This window comes from Cupressus sempervirens, chromosome 8, assembly GCF_028749045.1.
Source record: "Cupressus sempervirens isolate cs-2001-9-10 chromosome 8, ASM2874904v1, whole genome shotgun sequence".
NCBI lineage: Eukaryota > Viridiplantae > Streptophyta > Pinopsida > Cupressales > Cupressaceae > Cupressus > Cupressus sempervirens.
The window spans coordinates 577,192,653-577,214,730 of NC_143125.1; the positions used below are offsets into that span (position 1 = coordinate 577,192,653).

The 22,078-nt window shown below is 35.3% G+C and overlaps 1 protein-coding gene across 2 annotated transcripts in view; it reads left to right on the top strand.

Annotated features, from left to right (window-relative positions):
* LOC149543738 (GPI transamidase component family protein / Gaa1-like family protein) overlaps positions 1-22,078 on the top strand; it is a 134,232-nt gene that overhangs the window by 35,731 nt on the left and 76,423 nt on the right. The gene's annotated exons all lie outside the window — the stretch shown is intronic.

The window sequence follows — 22,078 nt, forward strand, 5'->3', positions numbered from 1 at the left end:
TTTCATAGTCTTTCACCAGTTGCATAATATTTTGAGGAACACGACTTGGAAAACATAAATATTAAATATTTATTTTCCTGAATGGATATGGTGGACATGGGTTGAGATGTAGAGCGCTCATGTTTGTTCACGAGCATGTTTTATGCTGGACATGCATTTAACGTTGAGATGGATAAGGACAACTTTGAGAGTGGAGTTCCTTAGCTCAAAAGGTAGCAGTCCATAAGAATTAAGCCATGGTCGTTAGTGACTAAGACTGTTGAAGACATTATGGAATTCTTCTGCTTCAGGTCTAACTAAATACTAGACCATGGTACAGACACACTGCGAACATATATTAGCTTATTTGGCTTAAAGCTCCAATATTTTTCTTGTATAATAGAAAATGATAAGCAATGCTAAGATGTAGATTACTTACCAATTCATACATACATTGGAATACAAAACCAATTCATGACAAGTATGATCAACACCAATTGATAAGATGCTAATGCAATACCTACGCTTGAGGGGTTTTGATTCCTTTAGAATTGAAAGGAGAGGATTGCTATTGGTCATGCAAAAGACTAAATAAGCACAAATCTGATTTAATCTAATTGGAAAACTGATGAAAATGGGAATGAAGGAGCATTTGAATGCACCTCGAAAAAGATGGGGAATATAGGACTTTGAATCTGAATGACTGCCATTGGAATCCTGGAATCAGCAGTAACTGCGGATCTGGAAGTAGGGGCCGAATCTTTTTGTTCTGAAATTTTCACTGAAAAATGGCAGGGACAAGTCAAATTTCTGTGGAGAAGTCACCAATGATGACTTGTTCCTGGTAAAAACTGATGAAAGTTTCCCGGATCTTGGGGCTACACTTACACTACTCAGATCTGAAATTGCAGTTCCACAACCTGTTCCTGCACACAAAAAAAGGAGAAAGAGGTTTGCCTTGATCAAACCCCTGTTTAGGAATCAATGCTGAAATTGAATTAAAATTGCATAAGGAAAGATGAATGGAAGCTAGATCAGAAACATAAATGACCTTATAACTTGATGATGCAATGCCTCTTTGGATGTGATCACAAGTGTTGATACAATAGCTTGAACTCCACAAGAACCTTATAGGAAATCATGAAACCAAAGCCTTGGATGGATGTTGTAATTTGCCACAATGCTTGATGGAAAGGAAGAAGAATGCCTTGAAGATCTTGATGATATGCTTGATTGCTTGATTGATGGTGTGAAATTGTGGGTTGCTTCTGGATAGCTTGCACTTGAGTGAGATTTATCAAATGAGGGGAGAGGATGTTGTTTTGTACTTAACTCCCTCCACTTTGAGTGTACTGACCCCTTTTTCTCGGCCTTAAAAATCAACTATCATATTATTGAACACAGTTACCTTTCCTATTCATGAGCATGAGAAGGTGTTTATAACAGCTATTTTACATGTTCATGTGAAGGAGATCAACGGTTATAACAGATTAAAAGCATTGCCTTAACCAACATTTGGAAGAGCATTTAACCAACAAATGCAATATATATAGTTGCAATCATAACTAACCATTACTTAATGGAAATAAGATACGTTACTTTTAGTATTCATATGAAGACATCTTTACAAGTACTTCACATATTCAGATGGAAGAGAACCAACGACTATAACAATATAATTGAAAAGAAAATAACTGAATAAATGATATTAATCATCTAACATATCTTCAACTTGAAATTGCAAATTTATAAAGGTAGCGTATCCGTTACTAGAAGATATTTGAATGTAGATCATATCTTTGTCTTGTGCAAGCCTTGGCATCTAACGGAGAGGAGAAGCATTGTTAGGGGTTTAACCTCCCAACCACGGACCCTTAAATATCCTCACACAATGTCTACTGAGAAAGGCCCTCCCTACCCAGAATTAGGCCTAGGACACCAGTGTCCAACCACTGAGCATCCTGGTGCTAGAGTATCAACCCACTGCTCGACCAAACAATCAGCCTTATACAATGGATTACCATGAGCTGACACGGATTGAAACATCGTTTAGTACTTGCTTATGTTACTGATTGTTCTTTTCTTTTATCATGTAGACATAAACCATAGTTCAATGATTGCCATTTCACACCCTTCAGCTCAACCATGCCGTTCTTCCTAGATGATTCATTGGGTGGACATATGAACATTTGTAATCACAGCTAATGTATTCGCCAACCTGGGCTTGGCATTATAAAAGATAATCTTAATGTTTAAGCATTTATATATTCATTGCCATTGTATTTGCTGATTTGGCCTTGGCATCATAAAAGATAATTTGAATGTTTAAGCATTTATATTCACTGCCATTGTATCCGCCGATCTAGCCTTGGCATTATAAAAGATAATTTGAATGTCTAAACATTTATAATCACAACCAACACATCTGTCGTTTTGACCTTGGCACTATAAAAGGAAATTTTGAATTCAAAAAGAAACTATTCTTGATTCGCAAGGTGCAATTTTCTTATCTCGAGGAATATATTTCAAATATCCCTGTATACGTTACATTGGTTCATATCATGATTGATTCTAATCAACTTTACTTAAACTTTCCAAGCAGGCTTCAACTATGCGTCACTATATCATCTGAAAAATAAAACATAAGCTAAATAGTGGTGATATTATGACTTGACTCAAGGTCGTCTTTGTTCAGGCCTGAATAATTTTTTAATAATGCTTGGAATGCCCAATCACCAAAGGCTATGGAAGCAAGGGAGCAATAATCGACTATTGTCGTTTTGATTAGGCAACAAAATATTGACTATGATTGGCTCAATGCCTGTAGAAGGTGTGTATAGAGCTCACAAAGACAATTTTTTTAGCAAGAAAGAGAGCAAGAAAGAGAGGGAATTCTGATCACGGTGGTATGTTTTTCTGCTAAAGGTAGGAATGTTGTAGTCTTAATGAGCATAAACTTTTTCTTCTTGGCTACATGCTCAATTATGAGCAAGATTGTAAAGGTGGCAAGGAGTTACAAAATAAAAGGCCATCGGTTCAATGTGGCAAAAATATTAATGTGGCCACCGAAAAAAAAAATATAAGGCCACTGAAAGTAAGTATAGAAATATGGCCACTCAAGTTGAAATAATAAAACTATTGCCAAGGTGGAAAAATAATAATTATAATAGCTTTATAAGACACTGCCTTCAGGATGAAAATAATAATTAAATCATTCACATAAGGTGGAAAACAATAATTTTACTCTTTATACTTTATTATAATGATACCTACTATATTTACATATACTACAATTGTTCTTAGTTCATTTCATGTTCACCTGAAAACTTTTATTATTTAAAGATATGTACATATTGACCGAGTTAGCTCATGTTTGTCAAAGTATACTCTTGCTTGCCTAGCCGTTTACCTTTAGCCATGGTGGTTTAGGATTCATACCTATTTGCCCAATGATAGGTGGTGCCCCCGTGCCCAATCCCTTCTCTGGCAATGCTTTTCCCCCTTCATTGCGTTCGTGCAAGTGAAAATTTATCATGGTAACAAAATATTGCTCATCATTTTACGAAGTCAAAATTATCATAGCATATGATCATCTTAGCCATCCATTTCCAATTCTTATATTGTCATAACGATTGACCAATATTTCATTTTCCCATGTAATCATAACAAATAACCAACATTTCATTTTCACATGAAACTATAACGAATAACTAACTTAACCAATTATTCAACCTCTCATGAAGCCTCAACAACTATAAAGAACTATTTAAAATTGAGCCAAAAATTGGTATGTAACATCGATGCTCAAATTTAATTCTAGAGACTACAAATCTAAATCTCGGAAGAAAACCCTGCCATCAGGTCTTAGGCAAATTTTTTTGCAAAATGCGAGGGACAAGTCACCAAACAGAATGAGCTCAAATTTTACGAGGATGTTGAAGAAGGTGAAAAGAAGTGGGGGAAGAAAATACAAGTTGCTGTGAGGTTGGAAAGGATCCCAAAAGCTGAAAATAAATGAATAGGTCCTATGTGAGGAAATTAGTTATTTGTTTCGAGGGAAAATGGAGGAGCACCCTTAGAAAATAAGGGATAACTATGAGTTTTTAGGAAATTGAGTCAATATGTGATGCTTAATGTTAATTTAAAGGTCTAATAAGTGCTAGAAGAACATGATTAAAATATGGGAACCCACATACTAAAATGGGCCTAAAAATGAGCACCTAATAAAGGGGGCTGACTTTTTAGGCTGATGCAGTTCTTAATTACAAGTAAATTTTACAGTTAATTAAATTTGAAGACAAAATAAAGAGTGTGAAATACTTTCGACCAATACCTTCTCATTAAAATTGTAGTAAATATATATAATTTGACCGAATTATGTAAAAGAATGAATGTGCTTAGAGATGAATCATTAACGTGAGTGATTAATCAACACTTTGACTTGAATAAAAATGGACAAGACATTCACAGAGAAGCAACCAAGGAATTCATATGAAGGATTAGGGAATTCATTATAACCAACACAAATGAAAACAAATTAATAATTGAGAGGAATGAATGTGCAGGTATTTGAACCTTAGTAGCACTCTATTGGCATGGTGTGGCACAAGTGTAGATGGAATTCAATTATGTGAGGTTGTGTAATATCCCTCTTTTGAAATATGATTCAGTTATAAATAATAATGAAATTAAATTATCAAACTATAAAAGAATAATAACATCAAGTAATAGAATTAGAATATAATACAACTAAAGTTAGTTAAGTTACAAGGGGTCAAAAGGCTTGATATGAAAAGTCATCACCCTCTCAAAAATGAGATATAAAAAATTGAGAAGAGAATTTCATTTGAAAGGGGGAGAGAGTGATGAAGAGAAAATGGAAGGTGTGAAGTAAGGAAGAATTAATAGGAAAGAAAAAATAAATGAGAAGAAAATAAGTGACTCCTTCAAAAGGAAAAAGTCATGAAGGGTTGTGACTTTTTGAAAGGGTGGTAATTATGAAGGTTTGTGACTCTTTCAAAGGGCATGAATAATGAAGGGTTGTGACTTGCTCAAAGGATGGTAATTGTGGAAAGTTGTGACCTTTGCAAAGCGCAACCGTGATGAAGAGGTGTGATTCACTACCACAATGGAAGATATAAAGGGAAGAATGTTTCATTTGAGGAGGATATCCAAGGGAGAACAATTTGGGAAATAATATAATATTTTCAAAGGCAATAATGAAAAGTGGTGACTCAGTTCTAATGAAAGGTGGTGATTGTTGATCTATGTTTTGTGACACCTGCAAACATAGAATAAAATACCAAGTATTCTATCCTCTTTTGAAGAAGGAAACTTGAATAGCTAATTATGTTCCAACTACTTTAAGGGTTTGTTTGGTTGTGGGAATATGATTTGGGAATTGGAATTTAAAATTCTGGATTTGGAATTCTAGAACTTGAAATCCAAATTGCAATTATGGGATTTGGTTTGGGACCGTTTGGCTCACCAAGAATTCATTATGAGAATACACATTTCCTCCATTTGATTATACATTTCTAGAGTTGGAATTCCAACTAGAATAAGCATATTTCAATTAATATGTAATGATCATTTTTGACAAATTGTTTATTTCAAATTTTTGTTCATTTCTATTAACTATATTATTCTTTCTATAACATATCATTCTTCTTCCAGATATTACAAAATACTCTCTACAACAAATCATTTCAATTAACTATATTATTCTCTCTATATTGTTCTGGATGAACTTCAAATAATAAAATATAAAATATTGGCCAGTAAATACTGAAGTCTCCCTCATTCAAAATTATAACCCATTTCGACTGCCAATCATGGCTGATAAGAATGAATGTCGGTGAAATGAAGGAATCGAAAAAACGATTTGGCATTATGTAATCTTGGAGTGATTGACAAAGACGATTCAACAATATATCAATTGGCTAATCATAATCGGATTGTAATAATTAAAATATGCAAACACCACAATCAAAATTCAGTAACAAAGATGCTCAAAAACAAGATTGAGAACCTTGAGATGTTGATCTTCCTTATCTTGCAGTGAAAACGGTAAATCCAATCCTCGTTTTTATTGGATCTAACACTTTCTTATACAATAAATACCCCCAAGTCCAACAATTTTGTTTAAATCCTTCAATGGTAGAAAAAGAATTTGCGGTTTCAAAGGTCACGGGTTTGTATTGGTGCCAGGACAATTCAAGGGGGTTTAGAGCGAAAGGCGAGGGTTTGTAAGAGTAGGTCGGAGGTTTGAAACATAGGCAGGAATATCTTAGAGAAGAAAGTGAAAATAAAGGCAGAGCTAGGAGGAGATTGAAAAGGCCCTTCAAAAGGTGATCAAACAACAAATCTCAATGCTCACACGCCCCCTGAAGGAGCTTCAAAATCAAACAAAATCTCACATTTTTGGTTAAAGATTAAATTTCAAAATACCGAACCTCAAAATTTGTTCATCTTAATTAGATCTAATGCTTGTTTTTGAAAAATTGGAATTAAAATGGGAATTGGAGGAATTCCACCTATTTAGAATACCAAATTCTAATTTTTTTCAATTCCAATTCCGATTTTGCGCACCCAAACGGTGGATTAGAATTTTTTAGGAATTACAAATGGCAATTCCTATTCAAATCCATGAACCAAATGGGCCCTAAGGGAAAAAGTTGATAAATCCAGGAAGAATAGTGTAAGTCCTTTTGTGTGTTACTAGCAATGTCACATCAATTCATTGACTTAGATCCAACACAAAGTCACATGTTCAGAGTGTAAACCATGGGGTTGCCTTATTTGATCACACAATTTCACATTGTAAAGACAAACTAACTTGAACTAAAACAAAATGATAAAAAAGGATGATGGTTTAGAGAAATCTAATTTAACACCGAAGGACAATGATGATAATGGATAATATTTTGATAAATGAGTTCCTTAATCAAGCTTTGCTTTGCCATGAGGAAACATCTACACAAAATGGATGCAATTTTCAAAGGTAACAAATAACTTTCATAGTGTAAACATTCATCTATACCCAATATTGTTACAATTCAAATACACAATCAAACTAATCGTACAGTGCAATTCGCAATCAACAAACCACAAATGGTATGAACTGGGGAATTCATCAAATATCTCCTCATTTCTCCATCAAAATCAATGAACTTCAACTAAAACTTGAGAAGTTAAAACCATGTAAAATGTTGAAACAACACATAAAGACCCACCATAGTCTTTGAAACAATTTCTGATCTCCTCCTACTATACACTTTAACATCTACTTCTAGTTCTAATCTTCTAATAAATCTACAAATGAGAATGCCAAGCCTTTTATAGACCTCTCAATTACAAATGAAGGGCCTAGATTGTGTTTCTAAATCAATGGCTGAGATAATTTAATGAAAACCCTAATTGAGTAGTTACAACTACCACCTTCATACACTTAATGTCATCCAATGAGGAGATATCAAAACGTAAGTACATGTCCTTTCAAGGATAGATTAATGAGAAATTTGAATGTAGTATGCTTTAAATGCCTTCCAAATCTCTAATTTTTGATGAGTCCGATTTGTTGAACTTAGACATGTTAATTTGATTGGTTGAAGATGAGAAGGCACCACCTCAACTTGTATCTCTTGTAAACTTGATACTTTGTTACAAAGAGAGATATATCTTGATGCTCAACATTAGTCTTCTAACTTTGATTAACTCTTTAGAAACTATGTTGTCTAGTCCTTGATCATTTCATTTGCATTTCAATCTTAATCCTCGTATTTTTGCTGTCCACTTCCATGATGTTGGTCTTCTTCCATGGCAACCTTTGCATTGTTGAGGTATCTTCTTTGCTATCACCTTCCTTTATCTGTTGATCTTGTCTTCTTCATGTTTTTCCATCTTGAATATCCTTAGCCTTGATCTCTCTCATGTGGTTGTTGTCTTGGACCTTTGCACGTGTATTTTCATTTCCATCTTTCGATATCATCCGCTTGATCTTAATCTTATTCTTCACTTATGTTGATAAGCCTCCTTAATGAATTCGGATAACATATTCTTTCCTTTTGGGTTTGTTGAGTCCATTATGTAGTACTTAATATTCACCTTTATGTTGATTTGTGGATTTTCAAAGGAAATACAAGATTGTGTGGCATCTTTCGATTATAAAACAATTCCTTTCCTCGAGCTTGAATTCCTTTTACCTCCTCGCATGACTTGAATATCTTGAGCTAGTCCTCTTCATCCTTTTTGATTGTCCCCGTTCCATAATTGTGTTAAAGTAACTAAGATCATTTCTGCAAATGTATAATCATTGCCATTGTAATTGATGATTTCATTGGACCTCATATAAATATGAGAGGAGGAGACATGTCTCTATAGTTAATCACCATTTAGTTTATAAATAACTTCAACTCACCTTTAACATGTATATAATATTTATATATTAACCATATATGTAATATAATATAATATTATTATATAATAATATATAATGCATAATATATATAATACATATTATATTACATATATCATATATATTATATATATAAGATATATAATGGATAATATATAATATATATTATATTACATATATAATATATATTATATATATAAAATACTTATCTTAAAGACAATTTATCATCAATGAGGTAGCTTTAATAAAATCAATCTAACAGAGGCTACAACAAAGTCATGTCCCGTAGCTTATGTAAGTCATAGACACACACACACACACACATATTCTTATCAGTAAGATGAGACATAAAACAATGTTCATTTAAATCATGAATACAAATACTCAATGTAATGAGTATATCACTTCGATTGATGCTATACTTTAACACTCCCTCTTAGCAAGGGAGAAGTAACAAAAACATTTTATGAGACATTAGAATCAAGGATATCTATACACAACATATTATTCGACTTTAACACTCTGAAATAGTGACTTGTCAAATAACTACAATCACAATGTTACGAACACTATCATAACATATATTATGATCTCTAATTGTCCCGAAACAATATCTAGAGTAATCATAATGGATTCGTTATCTATGATCTCTAATTGTCCATGATAACAGGCCTATCATTTGTAAGATCGTCATCTTACAAAGATTACCTTTTGTTTGTTTGTTATCATGGTGTCCGGCAAAATCCGGCCCAAAGAACCATAATAACAAGTCTACCATTTGTAAGATCGTCATCTTATAATTGTTACCTTCTATTTATATATGTCAATGAAAGATTGTCACCTTTCATTACAAATCATATGTGAAATAGTAACTACCATGAACCTAGTCATAGGGTGGTACAAAGGGTTTCCACCTTATATTTCTCTCTCATAGAGGAGAGCACATTATAAAGAATTTCTCTTAGAACTTCTCCTCATAGAGGAGATATCATCCACAAAGGATTGCATCTAAAAAATTTCTTCCTCTGAACATCGATCCTGGGAAGTCAGGTCTTCTTGTTACTTCCTTAGAAACTCTCTTTACCCAAGGATGCCTGTCAAACTCATCACTCCCTCATGATATATGTAGGAGTAGGCCCATCAACATCATGTAGTCACCCACATGTATTTCTAGACTCCCTCTGAGTATCAATCTTCTAAGCCGCAGCATTGCCTTCGAAGAAGTGTCATACTCCCTCTTAATGTAGAAAAATCTCATAATCTTAATCATCAAAGATGTATTCTTCAAGAGCCTCACTTTATCCATCTTAATCATTAGGGTCTTTGGAACTACTATCATTAGATTTAGTCTGCACAATATCTGGTAGCATATGTGAAGTACCAACCTTCTTTTCTTGTAAGAATATCCTCAAACATAAAGGAAAAGATCAAAGCAAATAACCCTTATAGTATGTATAGAATTACAAATGAATGAATAGATAAATGTAAAAGATACAAGTACTTATCTACCTGTGAGGGTCATGGAATATCTCCTTTTCTAAGGATGGCTCAAGTGAGAATGAAACATTGCCTATTATTCCCCCCCTCAATGAAAAATTCCCACTCTTATATCGTTGAACACTTTTATTTCACGTAAAATTTGACAACTTCTTTCTAAGTCCCAACTTGCTCTTTTTATCCATTGAAGCTCCAAACATTCATTAAGCTTAATAGTAGAAACTAACATGTCCTTCCATTTTCTCAAACTCGCCCACAATACGACAATATCTTGAGTGATTATGGTTGTGCCACATGAATGAATTCTTTGCAATTTGTGTATTCCAAATTTAAGATCGAGATCATCGAAGGTTGATTGAGTCATATCCTCTATTTTCTCTCTCTCTTTCAAGGTTGCCTTTAATGAAATGTTAGTCTCCCTCTGAATCTCAATTTCCCTCTTCCTGCAATAACATTCTTGGAGGAAAAGATCAAGGTATATAGCTCGTATAGAAATAAGAATAATAAATTTACATAATAAAACCATTCCAATAAAATATATGTTGAACATGTATGCATATGTTCAAACTTCTAAATCTATATTATTTCCTTGTAAAGATCACTTATAAGAAAATGATTAAAAGTAACATTGAATATAAAAGATACTTATCTTGTTATTTATCTATTTTCCTCTTTTACACTTCTTTATCCACATCCATTTATATCACTTTGGACTAAATTACCTAACCTTGGAGTTTGACTGCCTTTGGAGTAAGTCAAACGACACATGAATTTACTTCTTCTGACATTATGATGCATACGTGTCCTCTAATTTATTTGTTTAAGAACCTTTACTCACGTATCGGTCCACGTGTGACATCTCTCCATGATCAAGGTGTTTATAACTTACATATTATGCTTGTGTGTTGTGTGATTTAATAGGCATCGGTTAAGGAGAATCCATGTAGGCATTATAAGCCACAAATAATCTTCCTAGACTTTTCTCTAGTCAGGGTTGCTGACATGGGAAGCAAGTTGTGCGGGTGATGTAAAAAAACAAACGGCCTTCCTAATTCTTCAATACTTGAAAAATGAAACATTGATTTCATTTGTTGTCATACAGAAGGTAACTGACAAATAACTACATATAGGTGATTACTACACCAAGAGTGATCTCACATTGATCATATATTAATCTGAAGCAGACAGAAAAATCGGATGTGATGCTTGAAGAAGACATGATAACAACCCTCTAATTCATGATAATAAGAAAAGAGTTGTCCATGGTCTCTATTTTTATATACTCTATCTAAGGATAGGACTGGGGAAAAACAGAGCCAGAAAAGTGAAGAATAAATCAAAGTCTGTTAAAACTGCTTCCAGGACAAGACCGGCCCTTGACCTGCAAACTGCTGCTACTATGTGCGTGGTTTGGTTCATATAAACATCTCTTGTTCAATTTGACAGAAAAGAGCTATGCTTGGTCCCTCAGAACAGCAAACTTCCACCAGATCAATCATACAGATAGAATGCTTATTTCAAAAAAAACTGTCAGTAGTTACAAGTCTGTCATATCATTTCACCAGACACACTGTCCCTTTCTATTACTAATCCTTTAGCATAAAACAATATGGATAGATGAACATTGTCAGCGAAGACCAATATCTCTACAAAACTTGATGCATGATGGACTTGTATTATTGCTGGTATAATAAATTCTGATGAAGATAGTAGATATACTCAACGAGACTGCTGCCAACAAAACGAAGGACTCCCACACTGTGATTCTAGGAATGAGGAGGAGTGGCGACGGTTATCATACAAGTCATTTCACCTTCAGCCATCTAGGAGATGACCACCATATTGTATACGACACAAATAAAAATAGAAGACCGGCAAACTTCCATTAATGTAGAAATAAAAGATTCCTCCAACACTACCAATGAATGCTATGGTATGCTGCATGCAGAAGAAACACCCATTTGAAAGTGGCTCATACTTGCACATTCAATTCATTAATGTTGCCATCACAGGTAAGAGGTGTTGCAGTCAAGTACACAAGCTGGTCAACATGTATAGAGGGATGAATGTATTAATAATTGGTTCATTGTCAGCTACCGAAGACTACAGGGATTAATAAGCAATCTGTACTTAATATTTCCTTCTCCAAAGATCACAGGGATTGACTTGAGTATTTACATCTTATCATTGTTCAGGTTCATATTCCAGACTTCTCTCATTAAATTAATTTAAACTGTGATACCATGTTAAAGGAGGATGATCGCATATTAAATTTCCTCTCCTCCACGTTCGAAACATCTACTTTAGGGTTATTTTTCTCCCTGTGTATGTCTCTCTTGTGTTTTATTTTGGTTATCGGATAGTCACTTATTCAGCATGTCTTGTCTTACATTTGCAGTTGGCTCTGATACCATGTTAAAGTAACAATCATTGCCATTGTAATTGATGATTTCCAAATGCAGATTTGGATTTCATATAAATATGAGAGGAGACATGTCTCATTGAGGAGACATGTCTCTTCATGAGACATGTCTCTTCAAGAGTCATGAAGAGACATGTCTCTATAGTTAATCACCATTTAGTTTATAAATAACTATATGTATAACTCACCTTTAACATATATAATATTAATATATTAACCATATATGTAATATAATATAATATTATTATATTATTATATAATAATATATAATGCATAATATATATAATACATATTATATTACATATATCATATATATTGTAATGTCCCTGTCATAAAATAAATGTATTTAATTAATCTGTGTAACGGGCCGATTGATTTAATTTATCTCGGACCCATATTTATTTTGTCTTCGTAGTTTGTGTTACCGTCGGCTATCTTTGTACACCCTTGGAAAGTTTTCGACGGGTATTTAAGCACTGCTTGTAGGTAGTTTGTAGGTATGCTTTGGATTATAATTCTCTGTATTGCAGATTCCTATTGGAGTTTGATATTGTTCACCATTTCAAAAGTGAAAAATCTTCCCTATTTGGCTTGCACGGTTTCGATGGGATTCAACCCTCACCCTATTCCGTCAGTGTTCGATTGGTTTGTATCGACAAATTGGAGTGCTCTCGTTATTGGCAATTCTTATCAATCCGGTGACTATTCTCCATACATGTTTAGGTGTCATTTAGTGTTCGAAATCTTCAGTGTTGTGCCATTAACGTTTTGTGTTTGAATGCATCATTGTGTTTCTATACATTGTACGACTTCATCTTCGACAACACCCTTCATACTCCCTCCTCATCTACTTTTATGGAATCCTATTCTCACATAATTGCACCGTACGACCATTTTAACCATATAACTTCACCTCCCCGTACACTCTATTTTGCCTACATTGTACTCACTTTCCTGAACCGTACGGCCTCTTTGTCATTCCCGTACGGCATCTTAGTTATCATCGTACACCTTCATTACTCACCGTACGGCTTATACTTCTCCCTCACCGTATGGACTTCTGGCTACCGTACGACCCTTCTTCCCTGACGTATGGCCTTCTCCTTGTGTCTTCTCTTGCCGTACGACCTTTATTCCATACGGACTGCACCTCTCATTGTAGCATACGGGTATCACCTTCCTTGTTTTGCCACGGTACGGCTTCGACTGGCATCTGCACACTATTCCATCTTACCGTACAGTCCATACAGAAATGCAAGAGAGATTATTTGGTATTGTTACGGGGGCAGGAACATTACAGTGGTATCAAAGCTTTTGATCTTGCCTGCCTGTGGAAGTGAATGCAAGTTTACTCTCAGAGGAGAAGATGAAATAACCCTATTGATAGAATGGTAGATCATCAGGATCCTATGACAGAACTCATAAATCTTTTAAGAGAGTTGAACAGAAATCAAATGCAAATCAACGAAACCCAAAGGCTTATGCAGGAAACTCTACAAAAATTGGCCGAGAAAAAAACAACAGGAGAACAAAATGAGCATAGTGACGATTCTGTTTCTGGAAGGACAAACTTTCAACCCTCTCACTCTGGACCCTTGATACCCATCTTTCTTCCAAGGACGAAAGCACCACACAAAGGAAGAGAGCCTACTTTTGAGGAAATGCAAGAAAAACTTTGGGAAGATTGATGGAACGCAAATATGGAAGGAGATATATCTTACAGAGACTATGTTGATCTAAGAATGAGATATTCTGGTAGAGGAAATCGCAGTTATTTTAATGATGATCTTAGGAGAAAGATTAGAAAGGTAAACTTATTGCCCTTTGATGGATCTGGAGTCATTATCGCACAATTGTGGGTCCTAAAGGTAGATACGTATTTCCAACTCAATCCAATTGTCGAAGAGGAAGCAATCAAGTTCGCAGCACTTCATTTGGAAGGAGTGGCACACGAGTGGTGGCATCATGGGCTGGTCACTCTCAAACACAAGCAAGTGACCTCTTATATCGAGTTCATTGAGAGACTCATTGATTGTTTTGACGGGAAGGATCCTGAGCTAAACTTCAAAGATCTAGCTCAGCTGAAGCAAATGGGCACAGTAGACAACTACGTCATGGAGTTCCAAAGGCTGTCAGTATTAGTCATAGACATCTTTGAAAGATGTTGGATTGTGTTATTCATGGATGGGCTGAGAGAGCCTTTGAGAGGCTGGATCAAAGGGTTCAACTCGTGTACGCTCAACGAAGCTATTAAGAAGGTACGCGACATGGCCGCATCTTCCTCCAAAACTCAAGCAATTACACCAACACCATCCCCATAGGAAGACAAAGACAAAGAGCCAATTCAAAAAACCTCAATTTGATGAAGATTCTCGGCAAGAACTCCGGAGGAAAAAGCTCTGTTTCACATGCACAGAACCATGGGGTCCTGGTCATCACTGCCTCGGGAAGGGAAAGATTCATTACATTGAGGTGATGCTTGATGACAACAAAGAACAAACACTTGCAGCGACTGACGGAGAAATTACCCAACAGGAGAGAATAAATGCCGTGATACAAAAAGGGGGTTCCATTGCTACCCTCACTACACCGACTGGAGGGGGTATCTTCAGAGTTCGTGACACACTTCACGGAAAACGAGTCCCAATTATGATTGATAGTGACGCCACACTCAATTTCATCAATTCATCTTTGGTCACTAGTAAAGGCTTGCGCGCAGTTGAGCATGGAGTACTTGAGGTTAAGGTTGTAGGAGGAACCTTGTTACATTACACTCGTGGTCCCACGGCTACAAATTTCCATGGGAAACTATACCCTCGTAGATGATTTCTTTGTCATAGATTTGGTTGATATTGATGTCATTTTGGGCATCCAGTGGTTGGAAACTCTTGACTAGTACACTCAAAGTTTCAAAAGGATGGACTTTTCATTTGAGACGGATGGCAAGGTGGTGTTGCTAAGAGGAATGTCAAACAAAGGATTGAGGGAAGTCACAATCAAAAAGATGGAGGCAATTTTTAAACAGGATTTGGCTCCAGAAGTTGCAAGTAAAAACAAGATAATCAACACCTCACTGCATTTCGTGGATAGTTGGCGGGCCCATCTATTGGCCAAGTATTCCAAGAACACTTTTGCATGTGAGTTGATGGATGGTTATGTACGCAATGAAAGGTACAAAGTTATTGATGACATCATTTACTTTGATGGGAAGATCTACTTAGTACTTACTCGTAACTAAAGGAGCTGATTACGGAAAGTTTAGAACAGGGTTTGCATTTGCTTGAGGACAAGCAAATTTTGGGATGGGAGGACTGTAATGTCCCCGTCATAAAATAAATGTATTTAATTATCTGTGTAACGGGCTGATTGATTTAATTTATCTCGGACTCATTTATTTTGTCTTCGTAGTTTGTGTCACCATCGGCTATCTTTGTACACCCTCGGAAAGTTTCCGACGGCTATTTAAGCACTGCTTGTAGGTAGTCTATAGGTATGCTTTGGATTATAATTCTCTGTACTGCAGATTCTTGTTGGAGTTCAACATTGTTTTCCATTTCGGAAGTGAAAGATCTTCCCTATTTCGCTTGCACGGTTTCGGTGGGATTCAACTCTCACCCTATTCTGTCGGTGTTCGACTGGTCTGTATCCGAAAAATTGGAGTGCTCTCATTATTGGCAATTCTTATCAATCTGGTGACTATTCTCCATACATGTTCAGGCGTCATTTAGTGTTCGAAATCTTCAGTGTTGTGCTATTAACGTTCTGTGTTTGAATGCATCATTGTGTTTCTATACACTGTACGACTTCATCTCCGACAACACCTTTCATACTCCCTCCTCATCTCCTTGTACGAAATCCTATTCTCACATAATTGCATTGTACGGCCAATTTAACCATATAACTTCACCTCCTCGTACACTCTATTTTGCCTACACCGTACTCACTTTCCTGAACCGTACAACCTCTTTGTCATTCCCATACGACATCTTAGTTATCATCGTACACCTTCATTACTCACTGTATTGCTTATACTTCTCCCTCACCGTACGAACTTTTGGCCACCGTACGACCCTTCTTCCCTGATGTATGGCCTTCTCCTTGTGTTTGCTCTTGCCGTACGACCTTTATTCCATACGGACTGCACCTCTCATTGTAGCATACGGGTATCACCTTCCCTGTTTTGCCCCCGTACGGCTTCGACTGCCATCTGCACACTATTCCATCTCATCGTACGGCCCATACAAAAACACAGGAGAGATTATTTGGTATTGTCACGGGGACAGGAACATTACATATATATCATATATAATGCTTATATTACATATATAATATATATTATATATATAAAATACTTATTTTAAGGACAATTTATCATCAATGAGGTAGCTTTAATAAAATCAATCCAATAGAGGCTACAACAAAGTCATGTCCCGTAGCTTATGTAAGTCATAGACATACATACATACATACATACATACACACACACACACACACACATATATATTCTTATCAGTAATATGAGACATGAGACATAAAACAATGTTCATATAAATCCTGAATACAAATACTCAATGTAATGAGTATATCACTTCGACTGATGCTATACTTCGACAAATTGATTGTTATGCATTAGTGCTGTCATCAATCCTGAAAAAATAAAAGATTTTGGGTCAAAATCATAAATAAGAATGAAAAGCAAGTTTGAAGAACTTAAAGTGACTTTCATGGTAAACAACTCTTCAAAGAAATTGTGACTGGAACATAAGTTGACGATTTCGAATTGGAGTTTTGAACCTTGGTTTTATCCTTAATGAATTCGTCACAGTATTTGCAGTGCTTATCAACACATCTGGAAATGCATCCTTTGCTCATGAAACTGGCTCAAATCTGATCTAATATTTGGTTTGTCCCAGAATGATGGGTTTTGTCTTCTTTTGATTCTGATCTACACTTTTTAAATCTTGAAATTCTCCCTTAAACTTAATCGAAATCATCCCTTAAAACTGAATAAATCTGCTCTTCTTAGGGCAAAGATTGCGTTATTTCTGATTCTAATTCGCCTTTATTCTGATCTGTTTTGTACCTCTGCTAGGAAATTCACCCCAGTCCTCCTTATAATTTGCTCTTATCTTTGGAAATTCTGCCTGTATTTGCTATGATCTTGATGGGGACACAACCCAAGAACAGAATGGACACAACAGAAAAGGAAAATTGTATTAACTGAAAAATAATCTAGTACATTCAGTACAGAGAAAATAAACTTCAAAACATGCCCTAAGGGCTTACAATAGCATAAATGTGGAGATAATTTCTCTTTTCAGTACCTCCTCTCAAACTCCACTCCGAACTGCCTTTTACAATGCCAGAAATCTCCTTAAATAGACCCCGGAGGGTTAAGGACTAGGAGTACATTCTAGAAAGTGCTAGTAGGCATCCACCGACCAAATAGAAGGTTCCAGAAGCTGCATTAGAAGTCGGTGCAAATCTAGAAGAATCCAGAAACGATAACCGAACTTCCGGGAGGCATAACTTTTGAACCGTAGCTTCGATTGACGAACTGTTTACATTTTCGGAAAGCTCTTGAAGCGCTCTATAGCCCTATGGACAAGCTTCGCTCGTCCTCCATTTTTCAGCCCTTTTCAAGGTCATTTAATGCCCCTAACCTGACTTTGAAGCATGCTCAGGAGGTCTCCAAAATTCGAAAAACTGCAATAACTTTCAAACCGTGGGGCCTTTTGACCTGATTCTTTTTCTGGAATGCTCTAAATTACAATTACATTCATCTAGCCAATTCACACCTTCTAGTTCACCAAAATGATGGCCCAATTACATGCTCCTATTTTTTCGGGATTTTCTAACACACTGATAGTGGAACTGTGAGAGTTGGAACCTTTATTTGACCCAAATGGGTGTCCAAAAATGAAAACACATGAAACAGAAACTAAGTCTAAGTACATTTTTTTGGGTGACACAGGATTGCCCTTATACCTCTGGATGCTCCTACATCAGATTTGGCCTAACTCTGATTCTATTTGGCTTTGCATCTGATTTTGAATTGTCTTTGAATGCTCGAGTTTGCATCTTTAGAATTCAATCACTTTAAGAAGTTCAAGGTTCAAGTACATGGAGTACAAGCAAGTTAAAAATCATGGCAATGAGGAAATTTCCAAGAATGGAGATGGAGAAAAATTGAGAAGATGAAGCAATTTGGCAATAGGTCATCAAAATTGTAGGCTTGATAATGTTGAGTGTCAAGAGATATTTTCTCATCACAAAAGAATTTGATCAAGTTTACAAGATAAGGATTCTGATGTGGCACCCACTTGTCTTCAACCAATCAGAAAATTCTAGTTACATTTGTCTAAGCACATTTAATCATAGTTTGCTAAGAGTACATAGTTTCCCATTGGCTTTTAAAAGAATTGTAATTTTCTTATTGGCCCACATGGTGGTGCCTTCGTGTAATTGGATGATAGAGTGGCAACTCTATTTGGGATTTTTAATGAATTAATCTTGGCCCTTAATCTTGAGTCAACCTTGGCCCTTCATTGTAATTGAGAAACCATAAAAAGCCAAGGCCTCCTCATTTGTAAGGGGTTAGATTTTAGATTCATTAGAGAGGAGATTAGATGTAATAGTAGAGGTAGAGTAGGAGAGGAGACTTGTTGAAATTGTTGCCATAATACTATCAAGGTAATTGTTGATTCATTATTGGTCTTCATGGTGGATTACTTGTGCTGCTTTGGAAGTGTTGCATGGTTTCCTCATTTTCTCATGTTAATTAGAAGTAGCATTTAGTTGAATGGAAGTGATTTTGGATATTTCTTTGGTGAACTTGCTCAGACCAAACCACTAGGTACTTGCTGATTGTAATTTTGCCTTGCGCGGTGGAATTACATTTATATGAACTAAACTTCGATCATTCCTTGCACATTGGTATGCATCGATAGATGGTGTTAATGGAATGGTGGTGGTTTGAACATCTTACATGTATCTTAGGAGATTGCACTAGCTTGGTTGATGTCGCTGGCTAGACTAAGTCTAGTAGAGTCACAAAGATATCCATAGTTTCTTACTTTCTAGGAGTAGATTAGCTTCCTTAATCCTTTCTTTGCAGTTTGTTTGGTGAGAAGAAGTTAAAGTCAAATTGATATCCATTGAATGAACAACGTTAGCCCCTTTGTGCTAACCAAAATATTATTACGAAGTAATTGGTAAATATTTGCTTGTTATTAACAGAGACCAAGAGGTCAATATATACAAACCAAGGAAACATTGTAAAGATAGAAACATTCTAATCTAGCGAAAAGAAAGCTAAAGAAAGCTAATAGATAACTACAAAGTAACTAATATTAGAAACATTTTAATATTTACAATAGATTACAAATAGATAACCATTAACTAATAATAGTGTAATGATCTTGACTTAGTCATTATTTTCTCTCCATTCTTCTATTCAATCCGATTATTTTTCTAGTTCGGTGATTGCCTCTAAATATCAGCCCAAAAATTGTGACTTTTAGACATGTCTTTTTGTTAAAAGTATAAGATATATGTTAAATAATATATTTCTTATTTGTTATATTTAAAATGAGTAATTATATTAGTATATGTGAGATTTGTATTAGAAAATAATTACTACACTTTAGTCCATCATTTTATATATAAATATTCACTTTTATGTTTATTGATTATAGATTGTGATATATTGATCAAGTATTAAATATACTTCTTATTAATATTATATTAATATATCATATTTTCTTTTAATGATGATATTATTATTTATATGTTCACCCTCTTATCTGTGTTATAATTATACTATTATTTATTTTATTAATTCTTCTTTATAATATGTCATTAGTGTATAATATATTAGTGGTATGTATTCTTTTTTTTTGTTTTCTTTATTTCTTTATATATTTGTTCTACTATAAGATTTATTATTATGTGTTATTTAATTTATTTAAATGATTAGGATACAAAATAGGGGATATGACAAATAGAAATTAATCTATTATCATAATACCCTCCCTTAATGGTTAATCTATCCACAACACCAAGTTGTCCTCTGAATTTAACAAACTTATCAAGACCAAGAGGCTTGGTGAGAATTTCTGCAGTCTGATCTGTGGTAGGAACATACTGCAAGTCTATTGTCCCATCTTCAACCAGCTGCCGTATGTAGTGACAATGAACATCCACATGCTTGGTTCGTTCATGGAAGATTGGATTCCATGCTAATTTGATAACGCCTTCGTTATCAACAAACAAAGTGGTCAATCCTGCTGGTGACATTTGCATATTCTCAGGCATCCGACAAAGCCAAACAACTTCACAACTTGCCTTGACTGTCCCTTTGTATTCAATCTCTTTAGAGGAGAGAGAAACTGCCTACTCCTTATTGGTCCATGTGACGACACTGAATCCCAAACTGAACACATATCCAAAAGTTGACTTTTTATCGTCAATAGAGCATGCCCAATCTGAATCTGTGAATCCATTGAGTCTAGGATTAGAACTTCGAGAGTAAAGAAGTCCAAAATTTGTAGTGCCCTTCACATAACAAAGTACATCCAATGATCATCCTTAGGAGCTGTCATAAAATGTGAGATGTAGCTGATTGTGAAGCTAATATCAAGCCTAGTAGTAGAGAGGTAGATGAGGCTGCCTACTATTTGCCTGTATGTAGTTTCATCAACGGGATGAGAATTAGACTTGGTTGATAACTTGAGACCTTTCTCCATGGGTGTAGGTGCAGGCTTGCAATTTTGCATACAAAATTTGTCTAACAGAGCATTGGCATATTTGGACTGAGAGATGAGTATACCAGAAGACTGTTGCCAAACCTCAACACTTAGGCAATAGTGCGTGAGCCCAAGGTTAGTCATATTAAAAGATTGACATAAATTTTGTTTGATTCCTTGAAGCAAAGATATTGAACTACCAGTAATGATCAAATCATCCACATAAATAACTAGAAGGATGATGTCATTGTTACTAGTCTTGATGTACAAATTTGAGTACGAAGAACTTCACTGGAAGCTTTGATCATTGAGGTACTTATCAATTTTCATGTACCATGCCCTAGGGGCCTGCTTCAAGCCATAAAGAGCTTTCACTAAACTAAGAACTTGATGTTCTTTACCGGGAACCTTGAAACCAAGAGGTTGTGTCATGTAGACCTCTTCGTGGAGATCACCATTCAGGAAAACACTTGTTACTTCCCAGTTTTTGACCCAATTAAAAATGTTCATATAGCCGTTGAGGCTCCTGTAAAGTTAGTTTACAGTTGAAATTTGTTATAATCATGGGAAATGGTAAGATGGTTAGTCTTTATAATTTCATATGTAGATAACATGCTAGTTAACCTTTATGATGCTATTTTAAAGCTATTTCAGATAGTTGGTTATTTATGATGAATTCATGGGAATTGGAAAGGTGGTTAGCCGTTATGATCATTTATGATTAATAACTTGTTATGGTAATATGGTTTAACTGTGGAGAATTTCCTTGTAGGGAGCACGTCAAAGGGGTGGGAGCATTGTCAGAAAAGAATGGGGCATAGGAGCACTACCATCACTTGGCAAATAAGTATGAATCTTGAATCACCATGGCGAAGGGTAAATGACTAGGCAAGCAAGAGTGTATGTTGGACAATACCATGAGCTATTTGGACAATCAATAAAACATTAAATATTTAAACATAATCAAACTTCGTACCTTTAATGGTTTATGTTGACATTCTTATCACTTCAAATTAA